The 13,583-nt window shown below is 42.9% G+C and overlaps 1 protein-coding gene across 6 annotated transcripts in view; it reads left to right on the top strand.

Moving 5' to 3' along the window:
* The first annotated feature begins 5,758 nt into the window (after positions 1-5,758).
* LOC308396152 (NLR family CARD domain-containing protein 3-like) overlaps positions 5,759-13,583 on the top strand; it is a 29,846-nt gene continuing 22,021 nt past the window's right edge. The window contains exons 1-2 of one of the 6 annotated variants that reach the window (XM_080881268.1): positions 5,760-5,819; positions 7,396-7,488. The gene's annotated coding sequence lies outside the window, so the exon portion shown is untranslated. Of the gene's footprint in view, positions 5,820-7,395; positions 7,601-7,914; positions 8,402-9,120; positions 9,237-13,583 lie in introns of those variants that run through there. The other 5 variants (XM_080881267.1, XM_080881270.1, XM_080881271.1 and 2 more) reach the window with 5 other exon arrangements.

The raw sequence follows: 13,583 nt of genomic DNA, 5'->3' as shown, positions 1-13,583 counted from the left end.
ATGAATCAATGGTACAGAAGTGGAGGAAGCAAGAAGAATGAGTTTAATAAAGTTTGATTTATCTGACTGCTTTGTTTCGCTTAATGTGCCTTATAATCCCGTGCACCTTATGGTCCGAAAAATGCGTACTGCACACTGCAGTTTAATGTTGCAAAGCACCTCTTTTTAACTTCAGTGGATATTATACATGGTTATGCTCAGGATATGTCAGCCCATTTCTACTGGAAATGCCTTTTGGTTAAACTTTCAGCAAGGAATTTGCATTTGCACTGTTACATTTTTATAAAGCTTTAATGTACATAAAAACTGCTGCTTGTTTAAGTGAAAATAAATGGAAGGTTGTCTTTTTGCGCTAGTAATGTTGTGGAGTTGTATTTTGTCTCGCATCAATTATATCGTCAGTTATATCGTTATCGCAAATTTTCAAATATATATCGTGATAAATATTTTTGGCCATATCGCCCTGCTCTACATGGAGGAGGACTTTCCTTGAAGTCCTTATCCTCCCTCGCTGGTGTGCGAGGGAGACCCAGCAACACGCTCAGACACAAACTGGTTCATCACAAAGACAAAACTCCAAAACACAGACTTAACAATGTGGTGTATGCTGTACAGTGCAGCGAGGAATGCCCAGACCTCTACATTGGAGAGACCAAACAGCCACTTCACAAGCGCATGGCACAACATAGAAGAGCCACCTCCACAGGACAAGACTCAGCTGTCCATCTGCATCTAAAGGTCAAAGGTCACTCTTTCGAGGATGCCAATGTTCACATTTTGGACAGAGAGGACAGATGGTTTGAAAGAGGAGTGAAAGAAGCATCTATGTCCACTGTGAGCGACCATCTTTGAACAGAGGCGGTGGTTTACGACACCAACTCTCTGCCATCTATAATCCAGTTTTGAGATCCCTTCCCAGACGCCTTAACACCCACTCACATCCTGGGCCATCTGACCTCAGGAATTCGCATGATAAGGTGGGGCCAGGTTTCACAATGAGCTCACCCGAAACTCTGGCTGATTGGGACCCACACCCAGTTTCACACCTTGGCTCAGGCGATTAGAGGATCATCAGGGGGTTCTTTGTCCCTCTGTGGGGGGACACTCCCACTAGGTTTATATCTGGGACTCTCCACCATTTGACCTTAGAATTGAATAAGCTTCTCGGATGAGAGGTGAAACGTCTTCAAGCAACTTAAAGAAGTCCAAACGTTTTTCTTTCCAAGCTCCTTAGACTACGATGACCTGGATGACTGAGAACCTTCACAGTCACTTTCCTTGAAGATTTACGCTCGGTCGAACTGTCATGTGATGAAGCAACAACTGCTGCGATGGACCGGGTTTGATGGCGTCCACTTGTCGCCCAATGCGCCGATCGGTGCGAGAGGATCTAAGTCTAAGTAAGTTAATTTTTTTTGCTAGACCCCCCTTTGTTTTACAAGAAAATCCCCCCTGGCACATCCACAACTACACAGGTATTTTTGAAAACGCAGTTTTTCTATGCATTTAGGCCTTTTGTCCACACATAATCACCGAAAATTGAGATTGTTAAAAACTCCTGCCAGGGTGGAGATTTTTGAAAACCCGTTTTTTGTGTTTTTGTGTGGAAAAGGAATATGGAGTTCGCCACGCAACATCAAAGGTGTGTGCCTTTTTTGACGTCACGCTGTTCGCCTGTAACAGGGCGGCCCTTAGCGGCTGGAAACACAGTGAGATGGACCGAGGCAAGTGTAGTGGAACAAAGTATTTATTTGCTATACAGCTCTCCTTACAACAATTAATTTGTCGAGCTTCTTCACAGCACAAAAAATCCATCCTCTAATGACAACTGGCAGCCTTAAATATGTTCAGCTGTCACAGACTTAACCATTATTCCACTCTCAGGTAAATTCTTAAATCCCAACCTTCCACCACAGTATCCAATATATCAATAAGAATAAATAAATACATTTTCACATTTACATATTAATAAATATTTCACACTTTAATGTTACACCAAACCCAATATTATAAAAACCCAGAAACCCAAGCACAAAAAGATTCACCACACTCTCTTTACCAATGGACTCTCCCGGAACCTTTAAATGGTGTCTGGACCCCCAGGGAAACATTTGCCCAAACACCTTGAAGAGGACACAGGCAAGAAAGGTGCGTAATCATTATCTTACACTCATTTGCACCACTTTTATCCCTAGATTTCTTTTTTTTTCTTTTTTTTTTTTCCACACACACTTGCATTAGTTTTCCTTACTGGTAAACCTTAATAACTATCTCAATCACCATTCTTCTCTCCTGACAGACAACCACCACATTCCTTGATGAGGAGCAGCTGTGCAGGATCTGAAATAAGGCTACCAAGTGATTTTAAAATTCCCAATAAATAGTCAATAAATATTTAACCTTCTTGTGTGCAAATCCATGCTTAAAGTGCAATGCTAAATAAAGTGCTTGATAAGGTGCTTTTAATAAAGTGAAAGGTGTGCTCTAAAGTGCTATACAGATAATATAAATAAATATAGTAAGGGAGTCCTCTTCCTTACATCGCCACATTATTGTTTACATGAGATGAATTTCTACAATGGCTGATAGAGACAAAATGCTGTTGCTGTTATTCTGACTATCTGCAGATTTTACATTTTTACATATACACACAGTTACTGTCCCTCCATTTAGAAAGGCAGAGGCGTCAGAGTGAACTTCTACATTTAACACAGATGCTCTTACAACCAGTCCTGATTCCAACATCATCATCAGTGTTGGGTAAGTTACTTTAAATTAATAACTTAGTCACATTACTAGTTATTTCTATCAAAAGTAACTCAGTTACTTCAAGTTACCCGTTACTTTCAAAGTAACTACAGGGAGTGCAGAATTATTAGGCAAATGAGTATTTTGTCCACATCATCCTCTTCATGCATGTTGTCTTACTCCAAGCTGTATAGGCTCGAAAGCCTACTACCAATTAAGCATATTAGGTGATGTGCATCTCTGTAATGAGAAGGGGTGTGGTCTAATGACATCAACACCCTATATCAGGTGTGCATAATTATTAGGCAACGTCCTTTCCTTTGGCAAAATGGGTCAAAAGAAGGACTTGACAGGCTCAGAAAAGTCAAAAATAGTGAGATATCTTGCAGAGGGATGCAGCAGTCTCAAAATTGCAAAGCTTCTGAAGCGTGATCATCGAACAATCAAGCGTTTCATTCAAAATAGTCAACAGGGTCGCAAGAAGCGTGTGGAAAAACCAAGGCGCAAAATAACTGCCCATGAACTGAGAAAAGTCAAGCGTGCAGCTGCCAAGATGCCACTTGCCACCAGTTTGGCCATATTTCAGAGCTGCAACATCACTGGAGTGCCCAAAAGCACAAGGTGTGCAATACTCAGAGACATGGCCAAGGTAAGAAAGGCTGAAAGACGACCACCACTGAAATGCCCATGCGCCCTCGAGTATCCTCGAGAGGATAAAGAGCTGGTCCAGTGTTCCACGACCAGGACAAAAACCACGTTGTTCCTCATGTATCCGAGGTTCGACTAGTGGACGGACTCTCCTCTCCAGCACCCTGGCATAGACTTTCACAGGGAGGCTGAGGAGTGCGATCCCCCTGTAGTTGGAACACACCCTCCGGTCCCCTTTCTTAAAGATAGGAACCACCACCCCGGTCTGCCAGTCCAGGTGTACTGCCCCTGATCGCCACGCAACATTGCAGAGGCGTGTCAACCAAGACAGCCCTACAACATCCAGAGCCTTCAGGATCTCGGGGCGAGCCTCATCCACCCCAGGGGCTCTGCCACCAAGGAGTTGTTTAACTGCCTCAGTGACCTCGCCCCCAGAGACTGGCGGGTCATCCCCTTCGTCATCAGACTCTGCTTCCTCCACGAAAGATGTGCCAGTGGGATTGAGGAGGTCCTCGAAGTATTCCTTCTACCGGCCAACAATTTTCTCTGTCGAAGTCAGCAGCGCTCCAATCGCACTATATACAGTGCAAGTAGAGCACTGCTTTCCCCCCCTGAGTCGCCTGACGGTTTGCCAGAATCTCTTCAGTCCGAAAGTCTTTTTCCATGTCCTCTCCGAACACCTCCCACAAACAAGTTTTTGCTTCAGCCACTGCCCGCGCCACGTTCCGCTTGGCCTGTCGGTACCTATCAGTTGCCTCCGAAGTCCCACAGGCTAACTAAGCCCGATAGGACTCCTCCTTCAGCTTGGTGGCTCCCCTCACCTCTGGTGTCCACCATTTGGTTCAATGGTTTCAACCATGACAGGCACCAACCACCTTGCTCAATGCAGCAGCTTCAGCAATGGAGATGCTGAACGTGGTCCATTCGGACTCAATGTCCCCAGTCTTCCTCGGAATACTGTTGAAGCTCTGCCGGAGGTGTGAGTTGAAGATCTCACTGACAGGAGTTGCAGGTGACAAGTTCAGGATTGTGTTTGGAAGTAGCCAACCATAGGCGGGTCGCTCCTCAGGTAGAAGAGAATAGTAGATCCCTGATCGCCGACACCAGAGCCATGCCAGCTTGTAATTAAGTGAGTGACACCTCGGATCTTGGTCTGCATTGGCATAAAAAGCATGTCTAATAATAACAATAATAGTACCAAATATAAACAAACTTTAGAAAGCTTCAAAATAATGATTTTAAGCTTTTCAGACCTTTCTCTTGGCCAGGGCTGGGCAATTAATTTCTATAGGTGGCCACATCAAAAATCTGAATAGTGTTGTAGGGGCGAACCGCTGATAACTTTAACTTAATGTGGCTAAATATTAAATTTCTCCCATTTCTCTCCTACTGGTAATCAGAAGTTTAAGAATATTCTGTAGATATTTATGTAAATGTATGAATTGTTATGTAGGTTGACATTAAAATAATCCTTTAAAAATAATAAACAACTTTAAAAAATCATTACATCACTGTTTTATTTTAACTTATTAATCTTCACAAATCTGCAGTATGTTAAAGATTCTTTAGAATATATAAAATAACTTTATACAAGAAGAAACAAGTGCTTACGATGTTTCCATTCAGCTCACTGGTTTAATGAGAAAAATCCAGTCTGTCTTGGGCTTGAACAAGTGCAGCGAAATCTGGCTGAATGTCTGCGTTGTAACCCTGAGAGGGGATCATCAGATCAGAGGATCTGGATTTGTTGAACTTCATCACTGAGAATGTCTGCAGGTAGATCCAAAGAGGGCTAGGATGCTCTGAGCATGTCTCCTCATGTGTGGGAAGAGTAAAACTCAGGTAGTGGGACAGACCTGTGAACATCACTGGGTGCATTATCCACACTACAGGAGAAGAAACCATGTGCTTCAGTAGTGACGGTTCACTCTCAAACATTTTCAAGTCTTGAAGTTGCCTTGAAAACTCGCCATGCGGTGCTTCTACCGTGGAACCTGTGAGGCTGATCAGCTGATGGCCTCCTTCAGTGTTAGCATGTGAGTCAGGATATTGTCCCCCAATTGAGTTGAGAGAAGTTGCAACTTTCACTGTGCTGTACATTTCAGGCCCTTGCATTGCACTTTGATATTCATTTCATTTATCTGAGCAGTCACATCTACAGAAAACCAAGGTTGTCAAACCAGTCTGCATCTGAAAGCTTATTTCTACCTTATTAAGCTTATTCATAAGCATTTCTGATCATGCTTAACTTTTCATCACTATGTGCTGCTTTTACGCGACATGCCTGTGCATGTGTGGTATTTTATCTTCCTGGTGTTTCCTCGATGAAATGGGCGGAGAGAACAAAACACAGCCAGAGAGCATTTGAAGCCACACAACACGAGCGTGGAGACAATTCTTCCTCTGCAGATTTTGAAGGCACCGTAAGTTTCCCTTCTTTCTACCTTTAAGCTTTTATAGATTATTGATTAAACAGAAAAACACATAAATTCTTGTTGAGTAAACAATAAAACCTGAAGCTCAGTCACAAAGCGTCAGTTTCTGTTGGGCGCTGCTCACACACAAACACTCAGGAGGAAGTGCTCGTGCACGCTGCTGTTAGTTGCAGGTTCAGTCGGTTTTCTGCAGCTGGAACTCATAAATCCATGTTATGCAAATCTTCTGTTATAACAATGTAAGTAATGTTAACATCTGTTTATCATCTCAACTGTAGCTTTAAGTTTAAGCATTGATGTTAGATGTGCAACCCTGACTTGTTGAGATTATTCTGTTTACCAAGAACAAGTTTGCACTCGTTGATGCGAACGTCTTCGCTCAGCAACACCTTTGTCACAGGCTAATTGGTCCATTGTTCTAATTTGTCATGATAACTACAGAACAACATGGTAAAGATCAGCACATCGATATATTGAACTAAACATGACTGGATTTATAAACAGACTTCAAACATTTCAGTAACACACACACAGTCCACACACCTCCTGCTTTTGCTTTCATTTCTAACATCAGATCTCCTTTTTTCACCAATCTTCTTCCTCTAACAAGATCCTCAGTCTGCCGCTGTTTCTTTTGTGGAGGCAAATCCATTCTGTGTTTCCTTCAAAGCGTCATTTCCACTTCAAAGCTGTGAAAATGTGTCAGATGAAGTTCCCTCTTTAAAAAGCGATGATGAAACTGTGGCACTTAGTGACTGAAACCCAAAACACATCATGTTTGTCTGCTGGAGAGACGGATCAGGGCGGCCTTCGTCGCTGTGATGTCATCAGCCTTTGAAGACTCTGTCAGGACAGTGACAGGAAGTGACCTCAGTCTAAAGGTCATTTGTGGAGCTGAGCTGATGCACAGCATCAACATGTTACTGCAGCTGAAAAGTAACAAACTCAGATTAAACAGTTCAAACAAGTCGAAGGCGTTCCTACATCAGGGAGCAAAGACGAACTCCACACACACTGACACCTCTGCAGTGACACGTTCAACACAATAACATGATGCAGGTATGACGCTGACCTTTGACCTCAAACCCAGAAACAAACATCACTGATGTGTCAGTGTACAGGGACTGTTATCATAAATGTGTGTTCGTCACATTAATCTCAGCTCAGATGTTTTATTTTAGCTGGAGGCTCAAACAGAGCAGGGAGCTCATAAAATATAAAAGCAGAATTCAAAGAGCTTTTAATAACTCAACACGATGCTTCAAAGTTAAAGGAGCTGGACTGATGTTCGTGCACATCAGAAGCTTCAAATATACAAAAAAATTTTTATAAAAAGGTAGCAGGAGGTCAAAGGTCAGAGCTCCTGTGTGTCTGAGGGCGGCTTCACGCTGGAGAAGGATGAAGGAGTCTGACCTGAGCCAGTGTTTGACATGAACACATCAGCACTGCTGTCAGTGAGCCTAACGACAGCCGTTAGCATCATTTCAGTGTTTCTGTGATAAAAACACTTCCTGTCACTGTGGTGGTCACAGTGACATCATGCAGTTTGTGTTTTGACCTCCAGAAAACCAGGAGACATAAATCACCTTTGGACAACCTGCCAGAGATTTGGGAGTTTCCCACGTGCACCTGAATGCAGCACTGACAGTTTCTAACGGTAACGTTACACAACCCTGTGGGTGTTTCCTTCCTGCTCAAACTTTACTTTCTCTTTCCTGAACTACCCGTTTCTGCTGACTGATCGTCTCCGTGTGAAGCTCCGTGTGAAGGTAACCTTAGCAGTCTCTAATGTTTCCTGGCTAACATCAGCTGTGTGCAGCTTAGTTCCAGCACACATCTGCCGCTCCATAGTTCACGGTAACGGACTCACAGCTGGACCAACAGGCTGTTGGTTAAGGACGTGTGCTAAACACACATCCTTCTTTCAGTGTGGGCGTGACTTTGTCTTAAAACACACAGTTAATGTCCTGTTTGTAGTTCGAAGGAAAAACGACTCCATGATGAGTCAGTTTGAATGTTTTCAGTGATGATCTGTAGAAAAATAGCAGTGAAGACTTTTTCAGTACAGGGTGAAGTTTGTGGTTCAGGTTTTAGCAGCTCTGCAAGTGGAAGGTTTGAATCCTGTTTTAAGGACTGATGTAAATTTCTTGCCGATGGGCATTGTTCCCTCTAAGCTGCGCCCTGTGCGCAATTGCGCACTGCTGGCACGGTCTCTGCGTTGCGCACAAAAAAGAAAAAATCTAACCTGACTTGAAATTAAAATGAATACTTTAACAATCATGTTTTGCAGTGTTAGTCAGTGACTGACTGCTCCTGTATGGGATTAGAACGATGCCACCTTATCCCATAGTCCAGCCAATGATGCGATTCACATTCATATATACGCAGTAGTGATGTGTCGGTCGGAAATGTGTCAGAGCCGGATCTTTGACGTGAACGACGCGAGCCGGTGTTGTGCTTTGCGCTGGGCAGAGGGGGGAGGGGCGGTAGTTACAGTCAGTAGCACAGGAACAGAGCGGGAGAGAGACAGAGACAGAGAGAGCCAGGGACAACAAGGTCACATTAGAAAGGTATAGTAATCATCCACAACTATTTTCAGTTGCAGATGATGGGATTTCCGACTCTGTTTAGAGAGCCGGCTCTTCGGGTTGTTTTGTTGCTTTAATTAATTTATTATTAACAATAATATAAAATTATGCACAAAAGGAATTATAATGTAAAAAAAAAAGAAGTCTGTTGTATTTATATATGTTTATATATAAATATATGTGGTGGCCCCTAGAGACAAAACATGTACAAACTGCAAAACACATTTCTAGCATGAACTGAACTTCCAAAGCAGAGCTACTAGATCACTTAAATTACACAATTGAAAGCATGATAGCATGTGTGTATTGTTTGTGTATTTGTACACAAGCACTCATATATATTCAAATAAGTTAAAAAAAAAAAATGTTAATTTACCTGTTACTACCACACACCAAATCTGGTTGTTGGTACTTGCTGGCTTGTGTAGCCACGAGGTAACAAAAGCTCAACACTGCCCCCTAGCATCCTGGAGCACTGCTGTTGTGTTTTGTACGTGCTTCTGAGTTGCTGATGGGTTCCTGTTGTCTAAAGGTTGTTGCTCCTCACAGATCACAGTGTTTTCAGCCTTTGGTCAGTTTTTGCTGTCAGAACTTTCTTGATGTGATAGATGTGCAGCTGCAAACATCTGGAGTTGGTGGGGATGGGTTGAAATATTGACACTATGATCAGCAGCTGAGCTGAACAGCTGATTTCCTCTCAGTGTTTCAGGATTCAGAGACTTGTGGAGACTTCTGATCACTTCCTGTTTAAAATGTTCGACTTTAACCCTTTGTGTGAAATGAAGCTGCTGACTTCAGAGAGGGTTCAGCCTTCACAGTGAGTAAAAGAGGAAAGACATGAATGTTCCTGTGCTCCCTCAGACATTTGATTACACTCAGACAAACAGCAGCTTCACTGCATTTAGTTCATGTTTGTCTGTTCAGACACAATCGCTGTTGTGTTTTAGTGTCTCTGCTGGAACTACACAAAACTCCTTCATTGACCCAACACTGAGAGAGGCCCTGCAGCTGAGAAAGTACCAGAACACAAAGAGAAGGAAAGACGTGTTTTCAGGAGCTCAGAAGGAACCATTTCAGTTTCTTTCCACTCGAGCAAAAGTTCAGCAAAGCAAACATTTAAAGATCAGAAAAGATCAAATCTGTCAGATGTTAAATAAACAGGAAGATGACCGTTGACCAGAGCAGGAAGAAGACGACAGTCTGAGGTTTCACTGTTTTATACTGCACCTCACACTAAACAGCTAACAGTCACATGACTGTGACCACAGGAAGTTGATGAAACCACCTCCTCTGCTACCAAGCAGAAAACATGAACACACTCAGTAAACAATGATGACTATGAAGTTCTTAAAGTGAAATAAAAAAAAACAACTAAAAAAACTGTTAAACTTGTAACTGTTTAAAGAAGAAAGCTGAGACTTACTTCAGTCGCATGATGCTCCTCTTTTTTCCTCCTCTCTTTTTTTAGACATGAGGTCACATGACAACTGTTAATGAGTGGGAGGGGCAGCGTCCCGCCGCCTCAGTAAAACTGCCCTCCTGGCCAACAGGGAACAAATCAGTGAGGATCAGTTTTGCATCAATTACAACCAGGCCCAGGCCGTATCATAGCGTTCACGGTAACACCGGAATAATGTTGGGCAACGATAAGAAAATGAAATATGGCGATAGAATATGAGTAACACGCGCATGCGCAGTGCCTTTGTTTTCATACGCACATGGCGGTGACGGAGAAGGAGAAGGGCGAAAGCGGATCGTTGAATGAAACGATGAACCAGAACTGGTTTGTAAAAATGCTGCAGCTTCACTGGTGTGGAACTGGTTTAGCTTTACCATCAGATACACAACAAAGCACATGTTTTTGTAAAGCCTGCAAGCGGGCCGTCGTTATTACCGTACAGATTTTATGTCCTACACGCTGCTCAAAAATCTGTCAAGAATGTTTTAGTACGACTTTGCTAAGTTACGGAGCATTACAGCTATCGTAGGCTGGAGCCTCGCGGAGTGATACGTACGGTGCTTCAACATAATATTACATGCACATAAAAAAACAGCTGCTTGTTTAAGTGAAAATCAGTGATGTTTTTTTGGAATAATAAAGTTGTGGAGTTGTAAAGCATTTTGTGTCGCGTCAGTTATATCGTTATTGTAAATTTTCAAACATTTATCATGATAAATATTTTTGGCCATATTGCTCTGCCCTAATTACAACATGGAGTGAGTTCAGTATGGATACGAGAGCATCTGGATTTTGAAAAGTGGGCTGTATGCACCACTTTGAACTGGATTAAACAGTGGAGAGCACATAATGATGTTGTGTTGACATGTGTGAGTATACAGGCCCATGTCATGTCCAAGTCTTCTTCCCATAATGTTTTGCGTTTGGCTCAAGAGGCACTCTATTGGTTGGATTCAATTGTTGGATAGTTCCTAATAGTGTAGGCTGGTGGAGGCGGGGGGCTTGAGTCTGATACCTGGGAACAAATAAAGTGCCTGGCTTGCAAGTATCTTAAAGTGTGTGATACTGGTTGACTGTATTTATTACCAAGTTGTGCAAATGACAGCAGAAGCTAGAAGAAGGGTTCATCCAGCCTGTTTTACATTCTGGTGGAATTTCAAGAATGTTAAGTTTAGCTAGAAAGTCATTAATTGCATTGCAGTCAGTTTGTGACTCTGAGGTGTAAAGCTTTTAAATCTGGCCACTGAATTTATTTCATTTGACGGACTAGTTACACAATATGGGATCAACAAGAAAAGATTTTTAGAATATCAACAAATTAAATCCATAGTAAAAAAGAAATTTAAACCGGGTCAAGTTGAACTACAAACACCACCAAGTGTGGTTCAATTTCTTACTCTTAAAACCCCCAAATTACTATACAAAATATACAGAATGCTTTCTAAAACAGATGAATCAATATCACTTCCTATTGCAAAATGGGAAGCGGATTTATCAGTTAACTTAGACCTAAACTTCTGGTCTCAGATTTGCTTAAAAACCTTTCATCTAATTAGAAATCCCAGTCTTCAATTAATTCAATACAAAATACTACATAGAGTGCACTATACAGGTCATCGGATGTTCAAGATGGGCTTTACGTCTACCAACAACTGCTCACACTGCCAAACCAATTCACCGGACAATTATATCCACGCTCTTTGGTTCTGTCCACCAGTTCAGAAGTTTTGGCGCGAGATATGTGAAGACTTATCGAAGTGTCTGAAATGTAACATTCCAACTTCAAATTCAAATTTTATTTGTCACGTACACAGTCATACACAGTACGATATGTAGTGAAATGCTTGGACAACTGCTCGTGACCTAAAGAAAACAAAAAAGGAAAAGGCTATGAATAAGATAGGAAATAAATATGAAAAATTAAAAAGGGTAAATTTAACTAAGAAGGAATAAAATATAAATTAAGGTTAAAAATGAAATAACTGTACAACACAAATTAGAATGAAGGGTAAATTTAACTGGGAAGAATAAGATAAAATATATAAATTAAAGTTGAAAATAAAATAACTGTACAACAAAATACACAATATAGAACTATATAAGAATGTATGAAGAAATCTAAATATAAATAAATATATACACAATAACAGCAGCTGTACAAGTATTAACCGGAAATGAAGAATATAGTGACCAGTGTTGTGCAAAAAAACAATGTGTGCAAAAACAATGTCCAGAAAGTCCAGTGTGTGTGTAAGAACCATATGTGTGGGTCAGTACTGTGTGGTGGTGTGATTGAGAGACCGTATCGCCTGCGGGAAGAAGCTCCTCCTCAGTCTCTCTGTGTTGGTCTTCAGGGAGCGGAATCGCTTTCCTGACCTCAACAGAGAGAACAGTCTGTTGTTGGGATGGCTGAGGTCCTTCACGATCTTCCTGGCCTTGGTCCAGCACCGCCTGCTGTAGATTGAGTGCAGGTCAGGGAGCTCGGAGCGGATGGTGCGCTCAGCTGACCGCACAACCCTCTGTAGAGCTCGTCTGTCCTGCATGGTGCTGTTCCCGAACCAGGTTAAGATGTTTCCCGTCAGGATGCTCTCTATGGTGCACGAGTAAAAGTTCCTGAGCACCTTGGAGGGCAGTTGGAAGTCTCTCAAGCGTCTGAGGTGGTAGAGACGCTGTCGGGCCTTTTTCACCACGGTGTTGATGTGACAGGACCATGACAGGTCCTGCGTGATGTGAACTCCGAGGTATTTGAAGCTGTCCACTCTCTCCACTGGGCACTCGTTGATGACGGGGGTCTGGTAGTTCCTCTCCTGCTTAGTGCTGAAGTCCACTATCAGCTCCTTTGTCTTACTGACGTTTAGAAGGAGGTTGTTCCTCTGGCACCAGTTCTCCAGATTCCTAATCTCCTTCAGGTAGGCCGTCTCGTTGTTATCAGAGATCAGGCCCACCACGACGGTGTCGTCAGCAAACTTGATGATGGTGGTGGAGCTGGTAGTGGCCACACAGTCATATGTGTACAAAGAGTACAGCAGGGGGCTCAGAACACACCCCTGGGGGGCTCCAGTGCTGAGAGTGGTGGAGGCTGAGACATGTCCACCCATCCTTACTGCCTGTGGTCTGCCAGTTAGGAAGTTGGAGATCCACTGACACATAGATGAGCTGAGTCCCAGATGCTCCAGCTTGGTGGTGAGTGTGGAGGGAATTATGGTGTTAAATGCAGAGCTGTAGTCTATGAAGAGCATTTTAACATAATTCCCCCTTCTAGTGTCCAAGTGAGTGAGTGATGTGTGGAGGAGATGAGAGATGGCATCGTCTGTGGAACGATTTGGACGGTAAGCGAACTGTAGTGGGTCCAGTGTGTCTGGTAGTGAAGAAATGATGAAGTCTCTGACCAGGCGTTCAAAGCACTTCATCACTACTGAGGTGAGGGCTACAGGGCGATAGTCATTGAGAGAAGCAGGGTGGGGTTTCTTCGGGACAGGAACAATGATGGACTCTTTGAAGCATGTGGGGATCACCGACTGAGATAAAGAGATGTTGAATATCTCAGTGAACACAGGAGCTAGCTGGTATGCGCAGTCTCTTAGGATACGACCTGGGATGCCGTCTGGTCCTGCTGCTTTCCTGGTGTTCACTCTCTTGAAGGTTCTCCTTACTTCATGCTCGGAGATGACGAGCACGTTTCCGGTGCTGGCAGTATCTTCCTGT

This window comes from Rhamphochromis sp. 'chilingali' (genome assembly GCF_963969265.1).
Source record: "Rhamphochromis sp. 'chilingali' genome assembly, chromosome: 4".
NCBI classification, from domain to species: Eukaryota; Metazoa; Chordata; class Actinopteri; order Cichliformes; family Cichlidae; genus Rhamphochromis; species Rhamphochromis sp. 'chilingali'.
This window is presented reverse-complemented; position numbering and strand designations above follow the sequence as displayed.